The sequence below is a fragment of the Pseudophryne corroboree genome, chromosome 10, assembly GCF_028390025.1.
Source record: "Pseudophryne corroboree isolate aPseCor3 chromosome 10, aPseCor3.hap2, whole genome shotgun sequence".
Lineage (NCBI taxonomy): Eukaryota > Metazoa > Chordata > Amphibia > Anura > Myobatrachidae > Pseudophryne > Pseudophryne corroboree.
Window position 1 is genome coordinate 126,548,439 of NC_086453.1, and position 16,976 is coordinate 126,565,414.

Genomic DNA, 16,976 nt, shown 5'->3' on the forward strand with positions numbered 1-16,976 from the left:
AAATATATACAGCCATTAGCCATCAGCCTGATGACAGCCGGGCAAGCAGCTGTACTATGTAGCCTGCTATAATGAACCGCCCGGTGACCTCGTCTAGGCCCGCACTCCTGCTATAGAGGCCGTGGCTATCAATCTCCGGGGCCTACCGTGGATTTCCCTGATATCCTAGCAGCCCAGTCCAAACTTCAGCGGAGGAGCCAATAAAGATGGAAACTAGGCGTGCGGAGCTAGAGGAGGCCCTATCACAAAAACCCATTACAATTACAATTTATGCAACGCTGTACCCACAATATAACTCATTCATATTAGTCCCTGCCCCACTGGAGCTTACATACTACAATTCCTAACACACAAGCGCTCAAACACATGAATATTTCATTGCACCTAGCCTTCTTGGCAGGGTGATTTCTCACAAAGAGCCCTATTTATTTTACCTACATTTATACAAAAGTAGGTGAAAATGAAAATTTTCACCTACTTTTGTAGAAATTAAGAATCGTGGCCATTCATTGGAATACTAATACAGGAGATATCACCTATCTTCTGCTCAGATTTCAGTCTTGATCAGGCCCACTGTACCCATACAGTAGTATGAGGATCTAAATTCATCAAGCTCTCAAAATGTCTTTAGGAAGAACGTGTATAGAAAACACATATTTAATAAATATTAATGTATTTCAGAAACATATTACCGCGCCTCTACAGGTCTAGAACCAAAGTCTAGCCTGAGTTATCTGTAATTAATAATAATATTAATTACCTGTCTTGGGTCAGCTACTCCTGACGTTCTATCTTCAATATATGCTTTGTTGTAAAGATGACCTCACAGAATCCCAGAAATGTAGTTTGCTCCGCTGATGATCTCACAATTCAATCATAAAGAAGGTCCACCTGAAAAAAGAAGATAGAGGCGCGATAATATGTTCCTGATAGACATGAATATTTATTACGGTTTCTTTATATAGTACCACAAAAACGCAGTTCTGTATAGAGAACACAAGTCATCCATATCAGTCCCTGCCCCATAGGAGCTTACAGTCTAAATTCGCTAACACACACACACACACACACACACACACACACACACACACACACACACACACACACACACACACACACACACACAAATTACACACAGTGTTGCATAAATATCTCCTGTTGGCAGGGAGATTTCACACTAAAACAATTGGATTATTGGAAGTAAAATCTTCAAGTATAATAAATGTGAGAAACGGCGTAGTCACAAATACCCTATCCGACACCAATTTAACAATACAATACAACAGCAGTAAAGCAGCTGCCTGAAGGCGCCATTCAGTCCCGCACAACACGAAGTCAGGAGAATAGCAGGAACAATGTGAAACCCAACTCTACAGTGATGGATAGTGCTGTGCATCTATACCCCAGCACCAAACATACTTTGCCGCTCAAATGAGAGCCTAGCTATAGAGAACTGGCGTATAATAAACAAATATATTCATTAACAAAGAGTAACAAACAAGATATACACTGACCATAGTCACCAAAACATAGAGAACAGATTACAGCAAATAGCAGCCAGGCCCCCTCGCAAGTGCACGTATTTTATAGTGGGGAAAAAACATAAATATAAAATAATATCTAAAAACATATGAGCTATCAATATAAAATATATACAATATATAAATATAAAAAATATAAATCTAAAAAACATACTGTGGAAAAACTATATACAGATGGGTTCACGATTATTTTGGCTAGTTTGCTGCGCCTAGGCACAACATGGTTTATTAACATAAACCCTTCATCTATTGTTCTCAGCTGCAATACAATACAGAGAACAATACAGCAGGGGATTAAGTCATTACAGCAGGGGAATAAGTCCGACTGGCCAGTCTCAGTTAATCCTATTAAAGGTCAAGATAAACATGGACCCATCTGTATATTAGAAAGATATTTTTTAAGTAAAATACAAGGGCTTAATTGACAGAACCAAACAAATAGTGATGCTGCAATTGCGTTCAAATCAAAACAAAATATAAAAATATAAATCGTAACAATAAGCTCAACCAGGTGAAAGCTATTGCAGCAAAGGTGACCTAAAACATCCCAGAAGACTGGGCCATAATGTTGTCCAGTCCAAGGAGATTAACTGGTCAGGGACAGAGACACCACATTCCTATAGGATAGAAGAAAAATACTCGGGCCCACTAGCCCCATCCTAAATCTCCTGCATAGTTTGACATGAAATGAAAGCCACAGATAACTCAGCTATCAGAGCTATCAGTCTGTTTCCTCAGTCGAAAAACTGCTAGAAAAAGCTGTTCCATAGCATGGTCAGTATGTACAGCCAATATAGGAAAACAAGTAAGTTCCACAGAGTAGCCCTGAACAGAAGACTAGGGTGCTGAAATCAACAGATGTGATAGAGAGCCAGCGAGACAGATGAGAAAGTGAAGGGAACAGTTCATGCAAAGGACAACCAGACTGCAGCAGGTAAGTATCAGCAGCCTGGCTCAACAGAGTAGCCCTGAACAAGAGACTGGGGTGAACAAATCAATAGAAGTGATAGAGAGCCAGCGAAACAGACGAGAAAGTGAAGGGAACAGTTCACGCAAAAGACAAACAGGCTGCAGCAGGTAAGTATCAGGAGCCCGACTCCACGGAGTAGCACCGAACTGGTGACTGGGGTTACCAGATCAAAGTGAAAGAAACAGTTAAAGAAAAAGACAACCAGGCTGCAGCAAGTAAGTATCAGTAGCCTGGCCCCACAAAGTAGCACTGAACTGGCGACTGGGGTTGCCAGATCAAAGTGAAAGTAACAGTTCAAGAAAAAGACAACCAGGCAAGTATCAGGAGCCTGGCTTCACAGAGTAGCCCTGAACAGGAGACTGTGTAACCTGAGTAACAGAGCATGTAAGGGAATGATGATGGCTTAACACCAGTAGACATCAAGGAGATCAGGGTGTCCATCATCACAGGAGCGTGGAAGTGGAACAGCAAACTAAGCAGCAGTCACCAGGGCCTCACAGACACAAGCTACAGCATTCAAAATGGGGCAGACGGAAGTCCCCAGCAGCAGAGAAGCGACCAGCGAGTAGGAACATTCAGCAGAACAGAACCCCAGCGCTGCAGCAACCACAGGAGAGCAGCAGTCACCAGGGAGGAAGCCATAAGTAGGAGCCACCACGCGGTAGAGGATGTCCCTCAAGCCAAGTCAGTGCAGCAATGTGCCCACTTTAATAAAATTATCAATAATAGGAAACTCTTAAGGCCGGTACTCACCAGCCGATGCGGGAGAGATGTGTGCTGAGCAAACCGCTCAGCACACATCTCTCCCGCTGCTCAGCACAGCGCGATGTGTGCTGAGCGATGCAGGGGAGGACGGGGGGGCCGCTTATTTCACCCAGCGGGTGAAACGAGCGACCTGCTAGATTGGCCTGCACGGCAGGCCAATCTAGCACCAGCGATAGCAATGCGCGGGGCTGCGCATCGCTTTCGCTGCGGGGGCTACACACGGAGCGATCCTGCTTAAAATTTAAGCAATCTAGTCAGATTGCTTAGATTTTAAGCAGCGATCGCTCCGTGAGTACCCCCCTTTATTATAGTAGCAATAATCGGTGCCCCTTTTAATGGATTATCAATAATACACATAGCGAGTGTGTGTGTGTGTATAAATATATATATATATATATATATATATATCTACACATGCACACAAGTATACACATATATAGGGGCATATCCAAGTGAGAGCGAAAGCTGCCCTCCCCCTCTTATGATGGCTTCCATACCCGTCCTACCCGGTTCGCCTGCATCCGCCTATTTATATAGTGTACATTAACATACCCATACAGAGTGTAGATACAGACCTACAATATATGTGCATGTACACAGAATGCATACATATACAGCAGGAGTAGGCAACGTCCAGCACTCCAGATGCCGTGGAACTGAACATCCCAGCATGCCCAGCTACAGTTATAGCTTGCCCTAACTGCAAAACATGGGGCAAGACATGCTGAGATGTGAAATTACATGGCAGCTGTAGTGCTGAACGTTGCCTATATACATAGCATACATATATTTACATAGTATACACATACATACAGTATACATAGTATACACATACTGTACATATACATAGTATACACATACATATACATAATCAAAACATACACACACATACCTATAAATATATATGTTTATCTATATAAAACATCATGAAATATATACAGCCATTAGCCATCAGCCTGATGACAGCCAGGCAAGCAGCTGTACTATGTAGCCTGCTATAATGAACCGCCCGGTGACCTCGTCTAGGCCCGCACTCCTGCTATAGAGGCCGTGGCTATCAATCTCCGGGGTCTACCGTGGATTTCCCTGATATCCTAGCAGCCCAGTCCAAACTTCAGCGGAGGAGCCAATAAAGATGGAAACTAGGCGTGCGGAGCTAGAGGAGGCCCTATCACAAAAACCCATTACAATTACAATTTATGCAACGCTGTACCCACAATATAACTCATTCATATTAGTCCCTGCCCCACTGGAGCTTACAGACTACAATTCCTAACACACAATCGCTCAAACACATGAATATTTCATTGCACCTAGCCTTCTTGGCAGGGTGATTTCTCACAAAGAGCCCTATTTATTTTACCTACATTTATACAAAAGTAGGTGAAAATGAAAATTTTCACCTACTTTTGTAGAAATTAAGAATCGTGGCCATTCATTGGAATACTAATACAGGAGATATCACCTATCTTCTGCTCAGATTTCAGTCTTGATCAGGCCCACTGTACCCATACAGTAGTATGAGGATCTAAATTCATCAAGCTCTCAAAATGTCTTTAGGAAGAACGTGTATAGAAAACACATATTTAATAAATATTAATGTATTTCAGAAACATATTACCGCGCCTCTACAGGTCTAGAACCAAAGTCTAGCCTGAGTTATCTGTAATTAATAATAATATTAATTACCTGTCTTGGGTCAGCTACTCCTGACGTTCTATCTTCAATATATGCTTTGTTGTAAAGATGACCTCACAGAATCCCAGAAATGTAGTTTGCTCCGCTGATGATCTCACAATTCAATCATAGAGAAGGTCCACCTGAAAAAAGAAGATAGAGGCGCGATAATATGTTCCTGACAGACATGAATATTTATTACGGTTTCTTTATATAGTACCACAAAAACGCAGTTCTGTATAGAGAACACAAGTCATCCATATCAGTCCCTGCCCCATAGGAGCTTACAGTCTAAATTCGCTAACACACACACACACACACACACACACACACACACACACACACACAAATTACACACAGTGTTGCATAAATATCTCCTGTTGGCAGGGAGATTTCACACTAAAACAATTGGATTATTAAAAGTAAAATCTTCAAGTATAATAAATGTGATAAACGGCGTAGTCACAAATACCCTATCCGACACCAATTTAACAATACAATACAACAGCAGTAAAGCAGCTGCCTGAAGGCGCCATTCAGTCCCGCACAACACGAAGTCAGGAGAATAGCAGGAACAATGTGAAACCCAACTCTACAGTGATGGATAGTGCTGTGCATCTATACCCCAGCACCAAACATACTTTGCCGCTCAAATGAGAGCCTAGCTATAGAGAACTGGCGTATAATAAACAAATATATTCATTAACAAAGAGTAACAAACAAGATATACACTGACCATAGTCACCAAAACATAGAGAACAGATTACAGCAAATAGCAGCCAGGCCCCCTCGCAAGTGCACGTATTTTATAGTGGGGAAAAAACATAAATATAAAATAATATCTAAAAACATATGAGCTATCAATATAAAATATATACAATATATAAATATAAAAAATATAAATCTAAAAAATATACTGTGGAAAAACTATATACAGATGGGTTCACGATTATTTTGGCTAGTTTGCTGCGCCTAGGCACAACATGGTTTATTAACATAAACCCTTCATCTATTGTTCTCAGCTGCAATACAATACAGAGAACAATACAGCAGGGGATTAAGTCATTACAGCAGGGGAATAAGTCCGACTGGCCAGTCTCAGTTAATCCTATTAAAGGTCAAGATAAACATGGACCCATCTGTATATTAGAAAGATATTTTTTAAGTAAAATACAAGGGCTTAATTGACAGAACCAAACAAATAGTGATGCTGCAATTGCGTTCAAATCAAAACAAAATATAAAAATATAAATCGGAACAATAAGCTCAACCAGGTGAAAGCTATTGCAGCAAAGGTGACCTAAAACATCCCAGAAGACTGGGCCGTAATGTTGTCCAGTCCAAGGAGATTAACTGGTCAGGGACAGAGACACCACATTCCTATAGGATAGAAGAAAAATACTCGGGCCCACTAGCCCCATCCTAAATCTCCTGCATAGTTTGACATGAAATGAAAGCCACAGATAACTCAGCTATCAGAGCTATCAGTCTGTTTCCTCAGTCGAAAAACTGCTAGAAAAAGCTGTTCCATAGCATGGTCAGTATGTACAGCCAATATAGGAAAACAAGTAAGTTCCACAGAGTAGCCCTGAACAGAAGACTAGGGTGCTGAAATCAACAGATGTGATAGAAAGCCAGCGAGACAGATGAGAAAGTGAAGGGAACAGTTCATGCAAAGGACAACCAGACTGCAGCAGGTAAGTATCAGCAGCCTGACTCAACAGAGTAGCCCTGAACAAGAGACTGGGGTGAACAAATCAATAGAAGTGATAGAGAGCCAGCGAAACAGACGAGAAAGTGAAGGGAACAGTTCACGCAAAAGACAAACAGGCTGCAGCAGGTAAGTATCAGGAGCCTGACTCCACGGAGTAGCACCGAACTGGTGACTGGGGTTACCAGATCAAAGTGAAAGAAACAGTTCAAGAAAAAGACAACCAGGCTGCAGCAGGTAAGTATCAGTAGCCTGGCCCCACAAATTAGCACTGAACTGGCGACTGGGGTTACCAGATCAAAGTGAAAGTAACAGTTCAAGAAAAAGACAACCAGGCAAGTATCAGGAGCCTGGCTTCACAGAGTAGCCCTGAACAGGAGACTGTGTAACCTGAGTAACAGAGCAGGTAAGGGAATGATGATGGCTTAACACCAGTAGACATCAAGGAGATCAGGGTGTCCATCATCACAGGAGCGTGGAAGTGGAACAGCAAACTAAGCAGCAGTCACCAGGGCCTCACAGACACAAGCTACAGCATTCAAAATGGGGCAGACGGAAGTCCCCAGCAGCAGAGAAGCGACCAGCGAGTAGGAACATTCAGCAGAACAGAACCCCAGCGCTGCAGCAACTACTGGAGAGCAGCAGTCACCAGGGAGGAAGCCATAAGTAGGAGCCACCACGCGGTAGAGGATGTCCCTCAAGCCAAGTCAGTGCAGCAATGTGCCCACTTTAATAAAATTATCAATAATAGGAAACTCTTAAGGCCGGTACTCACCAGCCGATGCGGGAGAGATGTGTGCTGAGCAAACCGCTCAGCACACATCTCTCCCGCCGCTCAGCACAGCGCGATGTGTGCTGAGCGATGCAGGGGAGGACGGGGGGGCCGCTCATTTCACCCAGCGGGTGAAACGAGCGACCTGCTAGATTGGCCTGCACGGCAGGCCAATCTAGCACCAGCGATAGCGATGCGCGGGGCTGCGCATCGCTTTCGCTGCGGGGGCTACACACGGAGCGATCCTGCTTAAAATCTAAGCAATCTAGTCAGATTGCTTAGATTTTAAGCAGCGATCGCTCCGTGAGTACCCCCCTTTATTATAGTAGCAATAATCGGTGCCCCTTTTAATGGATTATCAAAAATACACATAGCGAGTGTGTGTGTGTGTGTGTGTGTATAAATATATATATATATATATATATATATATATCTACACATGCACACAAGTATACACATATATAGGGGCATATCCAAGTGAGAGCGAAAGCTGCCCTCCCCCTATTATGATGGCTTCCATACCCGTCCTACCCGGTTCGCCTGCATCCGCCTATTTATATAGTGTACATTAACATACCCATACAGAGTGTAGATACAGACCTACAATATATGTGCATGTACACAGCATGCATACATATACAGCAGGAGTAGGCAACGTCCAGCACTCCAGATGCCGTGGAACTGAACATCCCAGCATGCCCAGCTACAGTTATAGCTTGCCCTAACTCAGTGGTTCCCAAACTTTTTTGAATCACGGCGCCCTAGAGTATCAGAATTTTTATCACGGCACCCCTAGTCCAAAAGTTTCTAATTGGGAAATTTATAAAAAATATGAAATTAAGTAAATTATGTTTATATGTCATACTTAGGTTCAGTTATGTGGTGAGGGACAAGATTTGCTTCTGCTGTACACATATTTTATGACTGCCAGCCACAAGTACTAGTTTTTCCTATTACATGGATAATAAATATTTTGAATTGGTTCTGGACCACCAATCCGAGGCACCCCTGCAAGTGTCCCGCGGCACCCCAGGGTGCCACGGCACACAGTTTGGGAACCACTGCCCTAACTGCAAAACATGGGGCAAGACATGCTGAGATGTGAAATTACATGGCAGCTGTAGTGCTGAACGTTGCCTATATACATAGCATACATATATTTACATAGTATACACATACATACAGTATACATAGTATACACATACTGTACATATACATAGTATACACATACATATACATAGTATACATAATCAAAGCATACACACACATACCTATAAATATATATGTTTGTATATATTTCATGATGTTTTATATAGATAGCCATTAGCCATCAGCCTGATGACAGCCGGGCAAGCAGCTGTACTATGTAGCCTGCTATAATGAACCGCCCGGTGACCTCGTCTAGGCCCGCACTCCTGCTATAGAGGCCGTGGCTATCAATCTCCAGGGCCTACCGTGGATTTCCCTGATATCCTAGCAACCCAGTCCAAACTTCAGCGGAGGAGCCAATAAAGATGGAAACTAGGCGTGCGGAGCTAGAGGAGGCCCTATCACAAAAACCCATTACAATTACAATTTACGCAACGCTGTACCCACAATATAACTCATTCATATTAGTCCCTGCCCCACTGGAGCTTACAGACTACAATTCCTAACACACAAGCGCTCAAACACATGAATATTTCATTGCACCTAGCCTTCTTGGCAGGGTGATTTCTCACAAAGAGCCCTATTTATTTTACCTACATTTATACAAAAGTAGGTGAAAATGAAAATTTTCACCTACTTTTGTAGAAATTAAGAATCGTGGCTATTCATTGGAATACTAATATAGGAGATATCACCTATCTCCTGCTCAGATTTCAGTCTTGATCTGGCCCACTGTACCCATACAGTAGTATGAGGATCTAAATTCATCAAGCTCTCAAAATGTCTTTAGGAAGAACGTGTATAGAAAACACATATTTAATAAATAATAAGATTTTACTCACCGGTAAATCTATTTCTCGTAGTCCGTAGTGGATGCTGGGGACTCCGAAAGGACCATGGGGAATAGACGGCTCCGCAGGAGACTGGGCACATCTAAGAAAGATTTAGGACTATCTGATGTGCACTGGCTCCTCCCCCTATGACCCTCCTCCAAGCCTCAGTTAGGAACTGTGCCCGGAAGAGCTGACACAATAAGGAAGGATTTTTGAATCCCGGGTAAGACTCATACCAGCCACACCAATCACACCATATAACACGTGATAGGAACCCCGGTTAACAGTATGATAACAAAATGGAGCCTCTGAAGAGATGGCTCACAACAAAACCCGATTTTTGTAACAATAACTATGTACAGGTATTGCAGACAATCCGCACTTGGGATGGGCGCCCAGCATCCACTACGGACTATGAGAAATAGAATTATCGGTAAGTAAATTCTTATTTTCTCTAACGTCCTAGTGGATGCTGGGGACTCCGAAAGGACCATGGGGATTATACCAAAGCTCCCAAACGGGCGGGAGAGTGCGGATGACTCTGCAGCACCGAATGAGAGAACTCCAGGTCCTCCTCAGCCAGGGTATCAAATTTGTAGAATTTAGCAAACGTGTTTGCCCCTGACCAAGTAGCTGCTCGGCAAAGTTGTAAAGCCGAGACCCCTCGGGCAGCCGCCCAAGATGAGCCCACCTTCCGTGTGGAATGGGCTTTTACAGATTTTGGCTGTGGCAGGCCTGCCACAGAATGTGCAAGCTGAATTGTACTACAAATCCAACGAGCAATCGTCTGCTTAGAAGCAGGAGCACCCAGCTTGTTGGGTGCATACAGGATAAACAGCGAGTCAGATTTTCTGACTCCAGCCGTCCTGGAAACATATTTTCAGGGCCCTGACAACATCCAGCAACTTGGATTCCTCCAAGTCCCTAGTAGCCGCAGGCACCACAATAGGTTGGTTCAGGTGAAAACGCTGGAACCACCTTAGGGAGAAACTGAGGACGAGTACTCAATTCCCCCTGTCCGAATGGAAAATCAGATAAGGGCTTTTACAGGATAAAGCCGCCAATTCTGACACGCGCCTGGCCCAGGCCAGGGCCAACAGCATGACCACTTTCCATGTGAGATATTTTAACTCCACAGATTTAAGTGGTTCAAACCAATGTGACTTTTGGAACCCAAACTACATTGAGATCCCAAATTGCCACTGGAGGCACAAAAGGAGGCTGTATATGCAGTACCCCTTTTACAAACGTCTAAACTTCAGGGACTGAAGCTAGTTCTTTTTTGGAAGAAAATTGACAGAGCCGAAATCTGAACCTTAATGGACCCCAATTTCAGGCCCATAGACTCTCCTGTTTGCAGGAAATGTAGGAATCAACCCAGTTGAATTTCCTCCGTCAGGCCTTACTGGCCTCGCACTACGCAACATATTTTCGCCAATTGCGGTGATAATGTTTTTGTGGTTACATCCTTCCTGGCTTTGATCAGGATAGGGATGACTTCATCCGGAATGCCTTTTTTCCTTCAGGATCCGGTGTTCAACCGCCATGCCGTCAAACGCAGCCGCGGTAAGTCTTGGAACAGACAGGGTCCTTGCTGGAGCAGGTCCCTTCTTAGAGGTAGAGGCCACGGATCCTCCGTGAGCCTCTCTTGAAGTTCCGGTTACCAAGTCCTTCTTGGCCAATCCGGAGCCACGAATATAGTGCTTTCTCCTCTCCATCTTATCAATCTCAGTACCTTGGGTATGAGAGGCAGAGGAGGGAACACATACACTGACTGGTACACCCACTGTGTTACCAGAGCGTCTACAACTATTGCCTGAGGGTCTCTTGACCTGGCGCAATACCTGTCGAGTTTTTTAATCATGTGGACGACTTCTGGGTGAAGTCCCCACTCTCCCGGGTGGAGGTCGTGCTGAGGAAGTCTGCTTCCTAGTTGTCCACTCCCGGAATGAATACTGTTGACAGTGCTATCACATGATTTTCCGCCCAGCGAAGAATCCTTGCAGCTTCTGCCATTGCCCTCCTGCTTCTTGTGCCACCCTGTCTGTTTACGTGGGTGACTGCCATGATGTTGTCCAACTGGATCAACACCGGCTGACCTTGAAGCAGAGGTCTCGCTAAGCTTAGAGCATTGTAAATGGCCCTTAGCTTCAGGATATTTATGTGAAGTGATGTATCCAGGCTTGACCCTAAGCCCTGGATATTCCTTCCCTGTGTGACTGCTCCCCAGCCTCGCAGGCTGGCATCCGTGGTCACCAGGACCCAGTCCTGAATGCCGAATCTGCGGCCCTCTAGAAGATGAGCACTCTGCAACCACTACAGGATGGATACCCTTGTCCTTGGCGACAGGGTTATCCGCTGATGCATCTGAAAATGCGACCCGGACCATTTGTCCAGTAGGTTCCACTGGAAAGTTCTTGCGTGGAATCTAACGAATGGGATTGCTTCGTAGGAAGCCACCATTTTTACCCAGAACCCTTGTGCATTGATGCACTGAGACTTGGTTCGGTTTTAGGAGGTTCCTGATTAGCTCGGATAACTCCCTGGCTTTCTCTTCCGGGAGAAACACCTTTTTTCTGGACTGTGTCCAGGATCATCCCTAGGAAACAGAAGACAAGTCGTCGGAACCAGCTGCGATTTTGGAATATTGAGAATCCAATCGTGCTGCCGCAACACTACCTGAGATAGTGCTACACCGACCTCCAACTGTTCCTTGGATCTTACCCGTATCAGGGAATCGTCCAAGTAAGGGATAACTAAAATTCCCTTCCTTCGAAGGGATATCATTTCGTCCATTACCTTGGTAAAGACCCGGGGTGCCGTGGACCATCCCTACGGCAGCGTCTGAACTGATAGTGACAGTTCTGTACCATAACCTGAGGTACCCTTGGTGAGAAGGGTAAATTTTGACATGAAGGTAAGCATCCTTGATGTCCCGAGACATCATGTAGTCCCCTTCTTCCAGGTTCGCAATCACTGCTCTGAGTGACTCAATCTTGAATTTGAACCTCTGTATGTAAGTGTTCAAAGATTTTAGATTTAGAATCGGTCTCACCGAGCCGTCTGGCTTCGGTACCACAATAGTGTGGAATAATACCCCGTTCCCTGTTGCAGGAGGGGTACCTCAATTATCACCTGCTGGGAATACAGCTTGTGAATGGCTTCCAAAACTGCCTCCCTGTCAGAGGGAGACGTCGGTAAAGCCGACTTTTGGAAACGGCGAGGGGGAGACGTCTCGAATTCCAATATGTACCCCTGAGATATTACCTGAAGGATCCAGGGGTCTACTTGCGAGTGAGCCCACTGCGCACTGAAATTCATTGAGAACGGGCCCCCACCGTGCCTGGGAACTGGCTGATCTCTACAGCCTTTTTCCTCTCCCTCTATCACGAGCAGAAAAGAGGAACCTTTTGTCCGCTTGCCAAAAAAGGACTGCGCCTGATAATACGGCGTCTTATTTTGAGAGGCGACCTGGGGTACCAACGTGGATTTCCCAGCTGTTGCCGTGGCAACCAGGTCTAAAAGACCGACCCCAAATGTCCCCTTTCAAAGGCAATACTTCCAAATGCCGTTTGGAATCCGCATCACCTGACCATTTTACTGGTAGACTTGGACAACGCACTTATACTTGATGCCAGTCGGCAATTATTCCGCTGTGCATCATGCATATATAGAAATGCATCTTTTAAATGCTCTATAGGCAATAATATACTATCCTTATCTAGGATATCAATATTTCCAGTCAGGGAATCCGACCATGCCAACCCAGCACTGCACCTCCAGGCTGAGGCGATAGCTGGTCGCAGTATAACACCAGTATGTGTGTAAATACCTTTTTGGATACCCTCCTGCTTTCTATCAGCAGGATCCTTAAGGGAGGCCATCTCATGAGAGGGTAGAGCCCTTGTTCTTACAAGCGTGTGAGCGCCTTATCCCCCCTAGGGGGTGTTTCCCAACGCACCCTAACCTCTGGCGGGAAAGGGTATGCAGCCAATACTTTTTAAGAAATTTGTTATCGGGGGGAAACCCACGCATCATCACACACCTCATTTTATTTCTCAGATTCAGGAAAACTACAGGTAGTTTTTCCCTCACCGAACATAATACCCCTTTTTGGTGGTACTCGTATTATCGGAAATGTATAAAAACATTTTCCATTGCCTCAATCATGTAACGTGTGGCCCCACTGGAAATCACGGTTGTCTCTTCACCGTCGACACAGGAGTCAGTATCCGTGTCGGCGTCTGTATCTGCCATCTGAGGTAACGGCCGCTTTAGAGCCCCTGACGGCCTATGAGACGTCTGGACAGGCACAAGCTGAGTAGCCGGCTGTCTCATGTCAACCACTGTTTTTTTATATAGAGCTGACACTGTCACGTAATTTTCAACAGTACATCCACTCATGTGTCGACCCCCTAGGGGGTGACATCACTGTTACAGACACTCTGCTCCGTCTCCACATCATTTTTCTCCTCATACATGTCGACACAAACGTACCGACACACAGCACACACACAGGGAATGCTCTGATAGAGGACAGGACCCCACTAGCCCTTTGGGGAGACAGAGGGAGAGTATGCCAGCACACACCAGAGCGCTATATATATACAGGGATAACCTTATATAAGTGTTTTTCCCCTTATAGCTGCTGTATGTTTTACTACTGCGCCTAATTAGTGCCCCCCTCTCTTTTTTCTGTAGTGTAGTGACTGCAGGGAAGAGCAGGGAGCTTCCCTCCAACTGAGCTGTGAGGGAAAATGGCGCCAGTGTGCTGAGGAGATAGGCTCCGCCCCCTTTACGGCGGCCTTATCTCCCGGTTTTTTGTATATTCTGGCAGGGGTTAAATGCATCCATATAGCCCAGGAGCTATATGTGATGTATTTTTTGCCATGTAAGGTATGTTTTATTGCGTCTCAGGGCGCCCCCCCCAGCGCCCTGCACCCTCAGTGACCGGAGTGTGAAGTGTGCTGAGAGCAATGGCGCACAGCTGCAGTGCTGTGCGCTACCTTATGAAGACAGGAAAGTCTTCTGCCGCCGATTTATGGACCTCTTCTTGCTTCAGCATCTGTAAGGGGGCCGGCGGCGCGGCTCCGGGACCCATCCATGGCTGGGCCTGTGATCGTCCCTCTGGAGCTAATGTCCAGTAGCCAAGAAGCCCAATCCACTCTGCACGCAGGTGAGTTCGCTTCTTCTCCCCTTAGTCCCTCGATGCAGTGAGCCTGTTGCCAGCAGGTCTCACTGAAAATAACAAACCTAAACTAAAACTTTCACTAAGAAGCTCAGGAGAGCCCCTAGTGTGCACCCTTCTCGTCGGGCACAGAAATCTAACTGGAGGGTCATAGGGGGAGGAGCCAGTGCACACCAGTTAGTTCTAAAGCTTTCTTTAGATGTGCCCAGTCTCCTGCGGAGCCGCTATTCCCCATGGTCCTTTCGGAGTCCCCAGCATCCACTAGGACGTTAGAGAAATGTGTAAAACATTTTTCATAGCCTCAATCATATAACGGGTGGATCTATTGGAGGGTACACTCGTCTCATCATCGTCGACACTGGAGTCGGTATACGTGTCGACATCTGTATCTGTCATCTGAGGTAGCGGGCGTTTTAGAGCCCCTGATGACATTTGAGACGCTTGGACAGGCACAAGCTGAGTAGCCGGCTGTCCTATGTCGTCAAACCTTTTATGTAAGGAGCTGACACTGTCACGTAATTCCTTCCATAAGTCCATCCACACTGGTGTCGACCCCGCAGGGGGTGACATCACATTCACAGGCATTTGCTCCGCCTCCACATCATTATCCTCATCATACATGTCGACACAACAGTACCGACACACAGCAGACACACAGGGAATGCTCTTACAGAGGACAGGATCCCACAAAGCCCTTTGGGGAGACAGAGCGAGAGTATGCCAGCACACACCAGGGCGCTATATAACACAGGGATATCACTATACAGAGTGTTTTCCCCTATAGCTGCCTATAATATATATATACTGCGCCTAAATTGTGCCCCCCCTCTCTTTTTTACCCTTTCTGTAGTGCAGGACTGCAGGGAAGAGCCAGGGAGCTTCCTTCCAGCGAAGCTGTGAGGGAATAATGGCGCCAGTGTGCTGAGGGAGTTGGCTCCGCCCCTTTTTCGGCGGGCTTTCTCCCGCTTTTTTATCGTTTCTGGCAGGGGTTAATATACACCTATATAGCCTCTGGGGCTATATATGGTGTTAGTTTTGCCAGCCAAGGTGTTATTATTGCTGCTCAGGGCGCCCCCCCCCAGCGCCCTGCACCCATCAGTGACCGCAGTTTGTGGTGTGCATGAGGAGCAATGGCGCACAGTTGCAGTGCTGTGCGCTACCTTGGAGAAGACAGAAGTCTTCAGCCGCCGATTTTCCGGACCACCTTCTTCTTTCTGGCTCTGTAAGGGGGACGGCGGCGCGGCTCCGGGAACGGACGACGAGGTCGGGTCCTGTGTTCGATCCCTCTGGAGCTAATGGTGTCCAGTAGCCTAAGAAGCCCAAGCTACCACCACTTAGGTAGGTTCGCTTCTTCTCCCCTTAGTCCCTCGTTGCAGTGAGCCTGTTGCCAGCAGGTCTCACTGAAAATAAAAAACCTAAACTATACTTTCTTCTAGGAGCTCAGGAGAGCCCCTAGTGTGCAACCAGCTCAGCCGGGCACAGAAATCTGAGGCTTGGAGGAGGGTCATAGGGGGAGGAGCCAGTGCACACCAGATAGTCCTAAATCTTTCTTAGATGTGCCCAGTCTCCAGCGGAGCCGTCTATTCCCCATGGTCCTTACGGAGTCCCCAGCATCCACTAGGACGTCAGAGAAATTAATGTATTTCAGAAACATATTACCGCGCCTCTACAGGTCTAGAACCAAAGTCTAGCCTGAGTTATCTGTAATTAATAATAATATTAATTACCTGTCTTGGGTCAGCTACTCCTGACGTTCTATCTTCAATATATGCTTTGTTGTAAAGATGACCTCACAGAAGCCCAGAAATGTAGTTTGCTCCGCTGATGATCTCACAATTCAATCATAGAGAAGGTCCACCTGAAAAAAGAAGATAGAGGCGCGATAATATGTTCCTGATAGACATGAATATTTATTACGGTTTCTTTATATAGTACCACAAAAACGCAGTGCTGTATAGAGAACACAAGTCATCCATATCAGTCCCTGCCCCATAGGAGCTTACAGTCTAAATTCGCTAACACACACACACACACACACACACACACACACACACACACACACACACACACACACACACACACACACACACACACACACACACAAATTACACACAGTGTTGCATAAATATCTCCTGTTGGCAGGGAGATTTCACACTAAAACAATTGGATTATTGGAAGTAAAATCTTCAAGTATAATAAATGTGATAAACGGCGTAGTCACAAATACCCTATCCGACACCAATTTAACAATACAATACAACAGCAGTAAAGCAGCTGCCTGAAGGCGCCATTCAGTCCCGCACAACACGAAGTCAGGAGAATAGCAGGAACAATGTGAAACCTAACTCTACAGTGATGGATAGTGCTGTG

At 45.5% G+C, this 16,976-nt stretch overlaps 1 long non-coding RNA gene across 1 annotated transcript; it reads right to left on the bottom strand.

Annotated features, from left to right (window-relative positions):
• Positions 1–764: 764 nt before the first annotated feature.
• LOC134966216 (uncharacterized) lies at positions 765–16,468 on the bottom strand. The gene is made up of 3 exons (XR_010188604.1): positions 16,334–16,468; positions 4,966–5,096; positions 765–891 (listed from the first exon to the last, which is right to left on the bottom strand). It is a non-coding gene; the product is annotated as an uncharacterized LOC134966216 (long non-coding RNA).
• Positions 16,469–16,976: the final 508 nt, after the last annotated feature.